At 31.2% G+C, this 15,372-nt stretch overlaps 1 protein-coding gene and 1 long non-coding RNA gene across 2 annotated transcripts in view; one reads left to right on the top strand and one right to left on the bottom strand.

The window, feature by feature from the left end:
- LOC143236910 (uncharacterized) overlaps nucleotides 1–2,305 on the top strand; it is a 32,194-nt gene extending 29,889 nt beyond the window's left edge. The window contains exon 3 of the long non-coding RNA XR_013019789.1: nucleotides 492–2,305. This is a non-coding gene — a long non-coding RNA (uncharacterized LOC143236910). The remainder of the gene's footprint in view (nucleotides 1–491) is intronic.
- Nucleotides 1–15,372, bottom strand: part of LOC143236909 (cadherin-related tumor suppressor-like) — a 128,950-nt gene that overhangs the window by 107,341 nt on the left and 6,237 nt on the right. The gene's annotated exons all lie outside the window — the stretch shown is intronic.

The following is a 15,372-nucleotide window of genomic DNA, read 5'->3' as shown; positions in this document are numbered from 1 at the left end:
ATTATTGTGAACATTAATATCGTTAATATTTTTTATGCAATGCTAATATGAATAACTCTCAGAATAAACAGAAACATTTCAAAGTTAATTTAATAATTTATGGCGTTAGACATTTAACTTTGTAATAATAAGTTTGAGTTTAAATCGAATACCAATGTTTAAGCACCTGGAAACAGTGAACACTGGATTAACTAAGTATCGAAAACCATGTGTTAGATTAATTGAGCTTTCTTAACTGCGGCAAACGAACCTTGAATTTTAACGTTATAAGTCCGAGGAAATGTAGGCGGGAGTATAATACTGAAAGGTGAATATATAAATCTAATTTTTAAGCATTATTTTGATATGCAAATATAAAGAGTTAATTCACATAGTAAATAATTTTAAAACAGTGCTCGCTCATTTCTAAGATATTTTAATTTAAATGTAATGGATTAATATCTGCACCTATGATCTTCAATTCAGTGATGTTCATTTCTTATTCTTTTTAGAGATACATGCGTGAGAACACGGTGGTATATTCATATATACTAAGTCTGAGAAAGTAGAAAATTAATCCAAGCAGGATGCAAGACTTTTTCATCATGATTAACACGTTAACACTCTGATCTCTTGGGATGAGATTAGCCCGATATTGAAGGAAATAATTTACTGTTACAGTAATTTAAGGTTGAAATAACTTTGCACGCCATGAAATTCCATATAGGTAATACAAAAAAAAAATATTGTAGAGGATTTTTCTGAAAAAATCAACAAAAACGGAATAAGGTTACCAGAGGAAAGTTTTTAAAGTACTCGCGTAAGCACAAACACAGAACAGGTAAGTTATGGCTTAGGTGTAAAATAACATGCCCGTATAAAATATTTGTCCACAGGTAATAAATTAACGAAACAAAATGTACTTAAGGGCTAATGTTTTTTAAATAAGTAACAACGTTTTCAAGTTTTGTTTATATTTTTAGTATATTGAACTGAATAATACTACGTGAAGAAAAAATCGATTTTCAAACAATGGTTCAGGAGTTTTTTTATGTGCGTATGCAGTATTTTTATACATATTTAACTACAACAACACAACTACATTCACAACACAGGGTAAATGTACTCCATGATGACGAGAAACTCACTTGAAGTAAAAATGTATTTCAGTACGGCTGGTGTGTATATTGAAACTTTAATTAAAATAAAGAACAACGTTTCGACCTTCTTAGGTCATCCTCAGGTTCACCTTCTCTGTTAACCTGAAGATGATCTAATAAAGTTGAAAAGTTGTTCTATGCTTTATTTTAATTAAAGTTTTAATACTCATATCAGCCGTATTGATAATACAGGGTGAATATATGCTTGAGTAGTTTTGTTTTCTATAAAATATAAAACCAATTATTGACTTGATAAATTAATACATGTCCAAAGTATAGTTTGTTGTATGCATATACAGAAGTTTTCAAACTTGATTGATCAAATATTTGGGATGTTTACTCTTTTATTTTTTTTATTTTTTGTTATCATAAATAAAACACTTCACTTTTATTTTCTTATTTTTCCCCACTCTTGGAAAGTTAAAATACGGTTTAGTTTTATCTTTCACATATTACCATTTTCAAATATTGCTTCAAGTTATTGTTTATCTTAGATATATTACCATTTTGAAATATTACTTCAAATTTATTGTTAATACTGAAACGTACGCACTACGCCAAAACCCTTCATCAACAAAATACGACTGCGTATGATGACAAAGAAACACTATCAAGATATGTTCAAAACTTTTTATTCACCATGAAGTTATAAAATAATAATATATACATAACGTACTCTAGTTATAAGGTTGAAGTTATATAAGAATAATATACAAATAAATATGAAAAACTTTCAAATTTCAATAAGAATAATTAGTTATGTTTATTGTACTGTATTAAAGCTGCATTAAAGTGTTGTTTTTGTCGTATCATGAGAAAACTTTACATTCTTTTTCCTTTTAGTGACAGTAGGTATCTTTAACATTTTGATTGATTCCACAGGCCTGCGATAGTTTCATTGTTTTGACATATTTACATGTTTCACGGTAATTCCTGTACGCTGAATTTGAAAATGATATTAATTTGTATCTAGGTGCAGAGTTTCATAAAACGTCATATGTACTTATACATAGATGAACCAATTTCATTAAAATAGTGGCAGATTTTGTTATACTTAAAATGTTGACAACCACTGGCTATAGATTTTTCTAAAACAATCACAGCGTGAGTTTTATCGATTGTTCTAAAACCACGAGAAACACACCGCTAGTATATAAACTGTCAATAAGTTGTATGACGTGTCACTTCTGGATAATATTTGTGTGCACTTTGACATTTTTGTTTTCCTTTTAATATTATTTATTCGTCGCTACAACAATAGGTTGTGTAAATGACCAAGCTATATTCTGTTATAGTTGAGATAAATTTGTAAATAAACAAAAACGAAACAGTATGTAATTCGTCAAAACAATCGAAATAAAAAAACGAAATTTCTTATCGGAACCGTCGATCTGCTATACGACCTGTTGCTTATGGATCTGATGTACCTGTACCTACTCCACTGGAAACTCTTGATACAGTTTCATCTATATCTGAATCTGATATCAATAGAAATGATGATAGGGACTATTTTAAATCTGGCGAATCACAACTTTTCACACAAGGTAAACTTAATGATTTGGTAATTAAGTTTTCCAAAGGATTATTCAGATATTTTAGGATCCACACTTTGAGCTAAGAACTTAAATTTTCAGAGACATTATTTTACTGGAACAGAAATCGTGAGAAAGTGTTTATACCGTATTTTTTGCAAGAAGATTCACTGGTTTGGTGTAACAATATTGCTGTATTAATACCGATGTTAGAAATTGCAGTCTATGAACCAAATGAGTGGTGATTGTTCATTGATTCCTCCAAAAGAAGTCTAAAAAGATATTCTCATTCCCAATGGTAACACGTGTACATCTATTGCTATTAGTTATTCAATTTACTTGTAGGAATCGTACGAAAGTCTCGAACTTCTTCTTAATAAGGTCAAATACAAAGAACGTGCTAGGCTACTTACTTTGTGAAGACTTAAAAGTCTCTTGTACGTTGTTAGGTCAATAATCCGGTTATACAAAGTGTCCATGTTTTTTTTTGTGTGAATGGGAGAGCAGAGCACGAAATCAGAACTGGATAAAGAAGCAATGGCCACGCAGATTCAACCTGATATCAGGATCGTAAAACATTGAATGCGAAAATTTAGTTAACACAAAGAAAGTCCTATTATCTCCACTTCACATTAAACTTTGCTTTATGAAGCAGTTCGTAAAGGCCTTAGACAAAAATGACGACTGTTTCAAGTATTATGCGGGCAATTATCAACTCATTGAGGACCGAAATTTAAAGAAAAAAAATTTTGTTGGGCTTTAAATTAGGAAATTGAGTTCGGATAAAAAGTTCGAAAAAACAAGAAGGAAATCTATCAACTGAACGAGTTGGGTGCCTTTAGAGATGACAAAGTTTCAGGAAACAAGGGCCCAAATTATGAAAATTATGTTGTCAGTAACATAATCGATAAATTCAAACTTGGGTTTTATATGAGCTTAAAAGTTCATTTTTTATACCCACATATTGACTATTGCCCTGAAAGTTTCGGTGCCACTAGCAAAGAACAAGAGAAAATATTTCATTAAGACATCAAGGAAATGGAGAGATGTACCAGGGAAGATAGAACATCAATGATGGTTGATTATTGCTGAACATTGAAACGAGATGATCCAGATACAATACATAACAAAATATAGTAGTTTTGAGATTAAATGACGTAAGGTTCACACAAAAAATTCAAGATGAGTAAGGATGCATATTCGTTTGATATCAATCTTCTTTCCTTTTCTTCACTTTGTTTGTATTTTTATGTATAACATAAAAAATGTTCAGTGTGGTAAAGGAAATAACAATTTGATCTAAGTAAGAGCTTTTTCTTTGCGATTGGTAAAGAAACCCCACAAAAACCCTTAAGTGATAGAAATAAATGAATACTATTTTCGAAGTTTGCGTAACTAAATTATGGAAAATCCATTATTAAAACCAACATTTTTATGAAGTTTAAATTCACAGGCCCGTGTTAATGATAAAAGTAACTTGATGCCATAACCTTTATCATAACATACTCTAAATTACCATCTCACGAGATCAGATTACAGACTTTAAAATTTATTTTAAAAAGCTATTTCAGATGTATTAAAGTAAACTCAAACAACTTCATATGTAATAGAATCACACAAACGTACTATTCGGTAATGTTTGTTCTACGGATAAGGTAACGAACGAGGTGTGGAGAAACCAGTGGAACAGTAAGACAACACAGTTTTGAGTCTATGTTGACTTTATAAATGCTATGTAAAGATTGTTAATGCATGAATCTTTTCCTTCTTTCAATAAAATACTGCTTAGAATAAAAATATTTGTGAGAAGAAGTTAGACTTAACTTCTTGTGTATTACTAAAGCTAAGTCTAGTTCTTCATGGATTGGATAAATATAACGAAATAAAATAACCATGTGACAAAGCTATTCACTAGAAAAACAAATTAGCTACGAACCCATTTTGATTATCAGTTACAAGGTCGTTTACACAATGGTAACTTAAACAGTTATCTCTTTACGTTTGTTTAGCCTTATTGTGCTAATATTGAAGTAGCATTTTACGTGTTTCAAAAGTAATGAAACTAGAAATGTACTTCTACTTTCATACTAGCGTTTTACGTGTATCAAAAGTAATGTTTGTTTTTGTTTTTGGAATTTCGCACAAAGCTACTCGAGGGCTATCTGTGCTGTCAAAAGTAATGAAACTAGGAATGTACTTCTTTCTTCATACTAGCGTTATCATGGTTTCAATACAGATGTTTTAATGATAGCGAAACTAAAGATGTACTTTTAAATTTATATCAGCGTTCTCAGTGTTGAAATACATGTGTTTGAAAAATAATGAAAATAGGATGTATTCTTACACCTATATTAGCGTTATCAATGGTATAACATTAGCGTCCGAAACTAAAGTACTTTCACTCTTATACTAGCAATCTTTCTAGTTGCGCTAAGCTTGAAATTGCAACAAAAACGAGACAAGCTTTATAAAAAAATTATAAAACAACGTATAGAATAACTTATTAACCGTTTTATTTAACAAAGGTACAAACACATACAAAACTGTAAGCATTCTTTTCGTTACTCGCAATGGCAGGAGGTAATGGTCTAGGACCACTGTGTAGCAGTTTTGTGAAATGAACGTAAACTTAATGGTTGCTATGTATAGTATCCCTTTTTCATACACTATCAGACATTTTTTAGACAGAAATACCTTCAACATGATCATGTTTATAAAAAGCAAATAGTGGGTGGTTTATTTATAATTGAGTTTATTACCATAGTTCATAAATGCGCCTATGTATGAATTTATGGTAGATGGAATTGCGAATTAGATCTACTTATACATACGCACCACTAAACGATGTGTAAGTTTACGTCTGAAATAATTATACTTGTAAATGATGTTTATTTGGGCTTGAACAGCAGTTGAACAAGTTTTATACTTTGACAAAAAGCTTATGATATATGCTAGCCGAGTGTTAAGTTATCTTATTAATCTCAAAAATAATTTGCTGAAAAATTCCTTCATATGCTTAAGAGTTCAAGAAACTATGTTGCACCAGTGCTTAAAAGGTGGGGTGGAGAAGAGAACTCTTACGTCATCACTACTTTAGCATTGTAAAGTAAGTGAACTTGTTTAATTTCTTGTCACTGGTGAAAAAAGTCAAACTTACGTGATGATAAAATTAATGAGATTAGTGGATGTCGATGACACTTCTTTTTCAAATCCCAGCGCATGAATTAATTAATTTACAGCAGTGCTAAATAGTTTAGTCATATATTTTAATGATAGTTCAAATATGAATGACAATTATTTTGCATAACTCACGTTTTAGCAGGATCTGTATTAAATTTATTTTAAGTATTTTTAAATGATAGTTGTACTTATTGTTACGTTATAGCATTTGGAATAAGTCTGATTTTTAGTAAAGTTCAAAACAAACGTTTAAAACGGTATCTAATTAGTAGAAACCTAGATTATGACGTCAGAAAAACACGTAGATTCAAAGAGTCTTAATATAAATCAATAAAAACCCTATAACTTGAGCGCTTTCAAAGATGAACTGTTCTCCTTCAGGGGCAAACTGGGAATATAGAAAGTCATCATTTCAAAAGCACTCGAATTATAAGGTTTTGTCGTTTTGTAGTAGAAACATAGTTTCCATTTAGACCATAAGAAAGAACCAAGCACGTTTATGAATGTTCACTAAGCATAAAATAGAAACCATAATATGATTTTCTTGTAACTTCATATTCTTCAGAAAGTGTTCTTTATCAAATAAGATACATTACATTAAAACATAGATTATCTCACCCTTTCATAGCAATACTGATTAGGATAACCACTATTTCTTAATTTTACTGTCCATAAAGAGGAACCAATGATGAAAAATATTAAATGTAACTTTTCAAGGGTGATTAAGTTTATTGTTTGTTTGTAAATAAGCACAAAGCTACACAATGAGTTATCTGTGTTCTGTTCACCACAGGTATCGAACCCTGTTTATAGAATTATAAGTCCGTAGACATACTGCTGTGCCCCTGGAGGGCAGGGGTCGGTGATTAAGGTTATTACTTTATTACACGCACGAATGATGAGGCTGGATTATTAATTTAACTGTGTAAGATGTTACAGAAATGTATAATATCACTGTTACTGTAACGTCTATCGGTTTAAATTCAACTTTTCATCGATACTAGATCACCTTTTTTAACCACATGTTCAAATATCCATTGTTTATTAAACTTACTAATTTCAAATTATCACAGACACTTACGTAGTCCTTCTGTATTTATTTATTTGTGTTAAGACCATGTTCAAATTTCTTTTCTTTAACCAAATTTTCTGTGTCACTTGCGAATAAAAACTAAATAATATCTGATGAAAATCTATTTCCATTTGACTTTTCTTTTCTTAATATTTAAATTAAATTACATAAGTACATCAGATATATGCAAAAAAAACTTAACGTACATATATATATATAACTGTATTCAATGAAATAATTTTCATTTGAATTATAAAATATTTTGTTGTTTTGTATATCCTTGATTATTCCAATGATATCGTAACATAAGTCTCAGATCATCATGGACATTACTTTGGACAGATGCCGAACACACTATTGATAGAGAAAAATGGAACAAATCATATTTTGATGCATAACTGTTATCAGTGTTTAGGGTAAGCAATATTTTATTACAGTTTCGTCACAGATACTTTTGCACTAATCTCACTGTTTTCTGTTTAATTTGTCTTGGAGTTTTGTAACACAAGTTTCTGTTGATAATATTCCTTTACTTTATGTGGCGTTGATGTAATATTCACGCTAAACGTTAAATGCCTTGTCAATATCATTTTAAACCTAACGTACAAAGTTTCCCTATAAGTTAAATAACAACATGTAATATTCACACTAAACGTTAAATGCCTCGTTGATATCACTTTAAACGGTCTTAAAACAACAACAACACTAAAGTAGCCCAGTTGTTGATTTTATGAACATTTTAACAATAAATTTTGAGAAGAGACTTAAATTAGTGTAGTAAATAATTTTCCTGAAATTATATTAATTTCGGATTATATTATGGTCTTAAATTATCACACTCATTTGAATTACAAGTAACCGCTGGAAAAATATCATAAGATTCATCGGCTGACTTTGAACATCACATACATAGTGCTCAGCTTTTCACTTTCCCATGTAAGCTTATATTTTAATGCGTTTCTCGTCGAGTTGTTCGTGATGTAGTGGTTTCATATGTTGTTTAGTTGTCACGAATTTGCTCACTCGGCCCTGACCAGACGTCACACATTAACTGATGTGTTTAATAGAGTGTTTGTTTCAAATTGTCCCAGTTATACAAAATTAATGTAAAATTGTACTTGAGGTATCCACGCTTCCCAAGAGACAAACATTTATTCTGTTTCTTTTAACGTATAATCTATTACAAGGTGGGTGGTCGTTTACATAAGCTCATCTACTGAACTCTGACTGTTTTAATTTGGTATCATCTTAGGACAGCTGCATTAACAAGATGTCTCTTCTTTCTAAGGAGTCAACTGCAACCCTGAAAATTGTGCAAAAGCTACATCATGTTAAAATGAATCGTACTTTTTACTAAAAAGGACCCTTTTAGTCAATAGTTTCAAATCTGTACAATCCTCATCTAAGACTTAGTAGAAACAGTTCAGAATGAACTTATAATTGAACTGTTTTCTTTGGAAATTCAAAAATGCACACCGGTACCACTTTTTTCACGCATCAGTTATTCATATTCGTAAGGTAGGAGAAAAGACACTTATATTGGCCAAAACAAACACCATATAACAGATAACTATGTTATCCACACATACACACATAGATAAACTACTGAATATACAATCTCATCTTTGGAATTCACTTCAGTGGTTTGCAACCTCTAGTTAAAGTCTTATTATTAAACAAAATCTCCCTATAACTTAAGAAACCACAACATATGTTAAATTACTATGGCTTAAGTAACAATAACTTATGTTGAATTAAGCTTCATTTGATTTTTGTCTGAGATTTTCATAAAGTTAAATAATAATAAGTTGCACTATATTTCAATGTTTTACATTTCAAAAATAGTGCGCCTATGCATAGCAAATTGTCTTAGTTAAATTAACTTTCTTTTATCATGAAACTGGAAATTCATAATAATTTTAGTCAGTCTTCGGTCTTAGTTAATTTCAGTTGATTGCATTGGAATATTGAGTCGTAAAAAATGGACAACAAAATGCGCTTAAACAGTTGACATTTGAGTGTACATCTTATTTTGAATATCAAAGGTGTGGATCCTCTAAGTAATTATTATTTATAAATTAGACCCTATACTTGGTAATTCTGACCGCATATAACATTACTAAAACTTATTAGATAATGAATCATACCAAGTTTATTTAAATTACATTATAAAGATATGGGAGGTAAAATAACCTAAGTTTTTACAACACTATTTAAAGTTTTTTTTTCTATGTATATATAATCAACATATGTTAATATAAATAACATAAAAATAAAGAGCGCGTTAAGTTTTACAAAACTATTTTCAATATTTTATCATATAGAATGAATTTATCAAACTGTTTTACATAATTTTTGTTTACGTTAACATGCTGGTACGTTGTTTTTGGTATTATAAGATATACGCGTAATTTCAAAACTACCACACTAATGAAAAGCTTCAAAAGTAATTCTGTAATTGTTATGGTTGATTCTGTCTTTTATTCCGAGCCATAATGAACTGTTCGTTTGTCCGATGTAATGTACCAGAGATATGCGAGGAAATAAATATTACCTATGTTTGATGCCAGTTTCACGTATTTTAGCGCTGACCGCCTCTCTCACTTAAGCCCCTAATCACGGTATTAATGCGCTAAAATTGAATTGGCTGTGAATCTGTAGTCTTTAGTCCAATTGTTATCCATTTAAACTCAATATTTAAAGGTTCACCGTAGTTTATCTAGCAAGTTTCATCCACATTTATTAAACCAGTTTCTCATGAAAACTCGTGACACTAGGCAGACGGACAATTATGGTTTATAACGAGTTACTTGTTTACAATTAATTTGTTTGCAGTTAGTCACAAAGCTACACAAAGAGTTATCTGTGCTCTGCACATCACAGGTATCAAAACCCAGCTTCTAGCATTGTAAGGTCACAGACATGCCGCTGTGCCATTGGTATGGGGGTGACATATTTATAATTAAACTACAAATTACTCATTCTTTATATAAGACTGCTAGAAATTAAATTATCTGTAAGTCTTGAAATAATTTGAAAATAGAGGAGTATACATCGAAAAAGTGTGTTTCGGATTTTCTGGTAAGCCCATGAATTGAGATATTTGAGATAACAATAGTGTGAAAAACTTGTTATTTCAGAAAAAAAATGTTTTTCTTAAAGTAGAATAACTTAGATAAATAAGCTTTTATATCTGCATGTAATATAGTCACCTGGTTCCTAGTAAAACAGACGTTTTCTGTAAAAGTTAAATACAATTATTTCTGACTGTTCAGTGATGACATTTTTCATCTAACGCTCGTTGTATTTCGTATTCATCCAATCCTTTTCGTTTTTGTATAATTTTGAGTTGCATACGTTTTATGTTTAACTTGAAAACTGTTATTTTGAAAAAAAAAAAAACTCTTTACATTGTCAAAACAAACATAGTACAAAAAGAATCTTAGTATTCTATCCTGAAGTTAAATCTTATATTTTCTGTATTTTAATATCAAAGTCATACATCACTGTGTGCTTATACAAATCAAGAACTGCTGCGGTCTTATCAAAACTGTAAATTACACGAAATTCACGAATTTCATTTACTGTTCTGTTGTACACAAGCCATACATTGAGTCGTGAATCTGAAAAAGATTTTACGAAAATCACGACTTTAATTTTTTACCAAAGCCTCGCACAGTACTAAACTTTAATATTCTGTTTCTTATCAAAGTGCGAACAACACTTATGATTTTTATCCACAGGTTAATAGTTTAGAAACAGAACAGTTACAGGGTAAAAAAAATAGCACGTTTTAAGTTAAAGATAAAATTTACAAATACTACTTACAACAGCAATTTTCCTTCTAATGGTCATACCTACAGCTTTTCTAAAGACCGACCAAGATACCAAACAAATTTTACAAATTCATGTTTGAATTTACTTATTATTGTTCTCGTGGCCCCTTTAGGAAATGACCCTATATATCCACTACAAAAATTAAATCACAATGGCGTCCAATTACGTTTCATGCTTCGGAAAAAGTGCTAAAGAACGAAAGAAATATATAAATAGACAACGAAACTATTGTGTAGATAAATATATATATATATATAGACTCATGTAAACTTTTGACAAATATATACATATCGATCCAGTTTGGATTTTGTTTTCCAAAAATAGAAACATACAGCCTTCTTGTTCACCCAACATTAAGCCTAACGATTGGAAGCGCTGAAAAACTTCCCTAGGTAAGTACATCTAGCTATCCGAGCGAAAAATTTGATCAATTTTCAGAGTAGCGGATAAATAATATGTTTATTTTCTAAATTATATGGTAAATGTCAACATGATCCTTCTTTGACTTTATTTAACTGTCGCTCATCAACAGTTGATCCAGACAGAAAATTATATGTATATAAGTTTAGAAATGTAGACGCTGTTCTTAACACGACTTGTAACTCATCACTTAACGTCGTAGATTTTATGTTTTGTAAACTTCATTAAAAATATTTTTCGAGGTTTTATTTTTGATGTAAGATCCTTCATTCCAAAGTTTCGGTACACGTGTTGTATTGATACTGATATCTTACGAATAATGTTTTCTTTCGACAGTTATTATGAAGGGAAAAAAAGATATTTTGACAATGAACCACATAAAATATTTAAACGTTAAGCAGTGATTGTTGTCATACAGTATTTATGATTTTACAAAAGATGATTTTTTGGTAAAGTCTTTCAATGGATGTTCTACTTTTTTTACGCTTATTAACTGTCACTTCAAAAAGCATTTGTTGCCTTTCTCGATTTGTTTTTTTTTACGTTAAGTCCGTACTTATTTTTTCCTTGTTAGTTAGTTAGTTTGTTTGTTTGTTTGTTTTTTGGAATTTCGCACAAAGCTACTCGAGGGCTATCTGTGCTAGCCGTCCCTAATTTAGCAGTGTAAGACTAGAGAGAAGGCAGCTAGTCATCACCACCCACCGCCAACTCTTGGGCTACTCTTTTACCAACGAATAGTGGGATTGACCGTCACATTATACGCCCCCACGGCTGGGAGGGCGAGCATGTTTAGCGCGACTCGGGCGCGAACCCGCGACCCTCGGATTACGAGTCGTACGCCTTTCGCGCTTGGCCATCCTTGTTAGTAAGTTGAATTGAGTGGGCTAATAGGGATCTAGACGAGTAAAAACTCTTGCATACAGAAACGATCTGCATACGTTATTAACATTATAAATCCTGAATTATAAGATAATTAGAAAAAAAATTCTGGTTTTGCTGTCTGCTGTTTAAATACTTTTCGGTACTATTTAAGCTATAATTTACATGGACATCGTTTAGCCCTATGTGAGAACAGCTCATAAAAGTGATGACGTCAAAACACGCAAATATTTTTGGAAGTAAAAGATTAAGTAGTACTAAATGAGATGAGTATCTTTTCTATATTATTGTTTGCTCTATCTGCATTTTTATGTCATTTTTATTTCAAGTTATATCATTGAAAAAAAAATGTTTTGCATATCATTTACAATAAAACAAATATTCAGATGATTTACTACTTTCACTTTGGAAAGCGTTGTCCAGCTTTAAATCAGATAAACTCTGTCGAAAAGTCTATACCAGATTTAATCATTACTAAAATTACTTACAAACACGCCCCTGCTAGTACAGCGGTATGTCTACGGATTTACAACGCTAAAATCAGGGGTTCGATTCCCTTCGGTGGGCTCAGCAGATAGCCCAATGTGGCTTTGCCATAAGAAATCACATACACACTTACAAACAGATTCGTTCAAGTACTGCTATCACTTAAAAATAAATAAGTAAATTGGGTTAGTTCAGGCACCGTAAGAAGTCTAATACTACCATAAAAATCTGGCTTGTGCTATTGTTACCAGTTACCAATGTGATTATAAAACAAAAATAGCTTTCATTGTTGCACTTTAATGTTTATTATTTATAAACTTGAACCGGTTATTTTGTATATTACTTCTACAACACATTTTTAACAGGGTGTGGGTAAAAGTCGGAGGTATGTCTTAAAACGTCTGCAAACAAACGAAATGCCTCTTTCATAAAACTATGGATTATCCACATAACAACGCAAATATTTTCAGCAATTTTTGTCGAAAATTATCCCCTTGGTCTAGTTTGGGCTTACCAAGGTAGCAGAGGTACTTTTTAGAAAGACATTTTAAAAGGGCCCGGCATGGCCAAGCGCGTTAAGGTGTGCGACTCGTAATTTGAGGGTCGCGGGTTCGCATCCCCGTCGCGCCAAACATGTTCGCCCTTTCAGCCGTGGGGGCGTTATAATGTGACGGTCAATCCCACTATTCATTGGTAATAGAGTAGCCCAAGAGTTGGCGGTGGGTGGTGATGACTAGCTGCCTTCCCTCTAGTCTTACACTACTAAATTAGGGACGGCTAGCGCAGATAGCCCTCGAGTAGCTTTGTGCGAAATTCCGAAAACAAACAAACGAAAACAATTTTAAAAGCTACCTCTGCCGGCTACCTTCGACTTAAACCATTGCTTCTTAACACATCAGTTAGTGTGAACGGAAAAACGTAAAAAATACAGAATAACAGTTGAAATGTTTATTAATTAATCTTCTTTTAATTTTAAATATTTTAAAATTTATTTTTGTGAATGTCTTGCGTTATTGTGATAGCATTTATTTTCTGATTATGTAAGCTGACGTTATATTTCTTGTGAACGTTCTAGAATACTTGTTTTTCGTTAACTTTGCCTTTTATAAGAATAGCAGTTCTGTAGGTTCTAACTAAATTGAGAAAATTTGAACTTATATACAAAACATGTGCATATAGTATTATTTATAGTTGCTGCGAAAAAATAGAAGTACATACTTATGTACAACATTTCATTATATGGAATTATTAATGTTACCTCTGTTTAAAATTATGAGAACCTTAATGAGCAAATAGGTATCTTTTTTGTCAGTGTATCCAATTTGTACTTTCTTTTGAACGCTAATAATCCAGTCATCTACATTTTAAGATGCTACACCAGATAGAAATAGAAAACGAGTTATATATTGTACCATGTGTTACCATTATCATAAGGAACATACGTACAGAGACAATGCACTATGTGCATAGCAATTGGCAATATTCTTATATTTATGTTCGAACGTCAGTGTGGAATGAAAGAGAAATCAGATAATATTTTATAAACGCCTTACACCTTGTACATTTAATATTTACTTCTAGTGAATTATATATGTAATTCAAGTGTCTACTTATTCTGTTCGTCTCCATGAGTTGAATGTCAACTTCAAGGTTATCATCGTAACGAAATTACCTATAAATATATAACAGTGTAACGCCTTAGTTTACAGGATGTGTTTGATGTGTTAAATTGGCATAATATTATATATGCAAATATTTGGATAGCGTCTTATTTTAAGTTTGTTCGTTATTATATTCACTTGAGTAATTTGTTGCAGATGTTTGTTTTTGAAATAGAAAAGATGATAAATAATGATTCAAGATATTTCAAATGTTAACAATTATTTTTTAGTCGAAGGTTTCAAATCAAAAGACTCGCGGACACTCTGCGCTAGTCGTACTTAATTTAGCAAAGACTAGAGGGAAGGCAGGCAGCTAGTCATCACCACCCACAGCCAACTCTTGAGCTATTTTTTACCAACAAATAATGGGATTCACCGTCACATTATAACTTCCCCACGGCTGAAAGGGCGAGTATGTTTGATGCGACGGGAATTCGAACCCGCGATCCTTGGATTACGAGTCGAATGTCTTAACCACCTGGACTCGAACAAACTCATTACGTTCCTATCTGAATGACAGTTATAAAAATTCGTTAACACCCAAAGAATTATGAAAATTTTGCAGACCTTTATGACAGCACACATAAATGTGAAAATAGGTATCAACAACAAACATTAATTTGAATAATTATAACAAATTTAAGTTTGTTACCAATTATGAATTTTACCACAAACCCACATTTTTAACCTTGGGTGTATAGTACACATAACTATAAAATACATACAAACATTTCAAAGCATAAAGTACCAGATACTTAGTCAGATTTACTGAGAATAGTTAAGCAGATATTTCATTATTTATCGATAGCTACACTAAACAATATTTTTCATAAGTGTAAAGTAACACTTATTTTACTTGTTTGCGTGTGTAGAAATATAAAAATTGGATACATTTTAGCATAACAAGTGATGTCTTGCTTTGATACACTTGTAGAAGTCAATTGTTCATTACAACTGAACTTAATGTTTTCAGCGAAGATTAAACTTTACTTTGATTTGTAATCTGTGTAAGTAAGATCTACTGTTTATATAGCAATATTAAAAAAAATAAGCTTCAAAGTAACAATATTACACATAAAATATTTTCTTTTCATACAAAGTGCTTATATTATAGGATTTATTTAATTTTGTGAACTGTATCGTAATATTATTGATATCTTCAGAAG

Source organism: Tachypleus tridentatus, chromosome 13 (genome assembly GCF_004210375.1).
Source record: "Tachypleus tridentatus isolate NWPU-2018 chromosome 13, ASM421037v1, whole genome shotgun sequence".
Classification (NCBI taxonomy): Eukaryota; Metazoa; Arthropoda; class Merostomata; order Xiphosura; family Limulidae; genus Tachypleus; species Tachypleus tridentatus.
The sequence above is the reverse complement of the archived record's forward strand: the minus strand, read 5'-3'. Positions and strand labels throughout refer to the sequence as shown.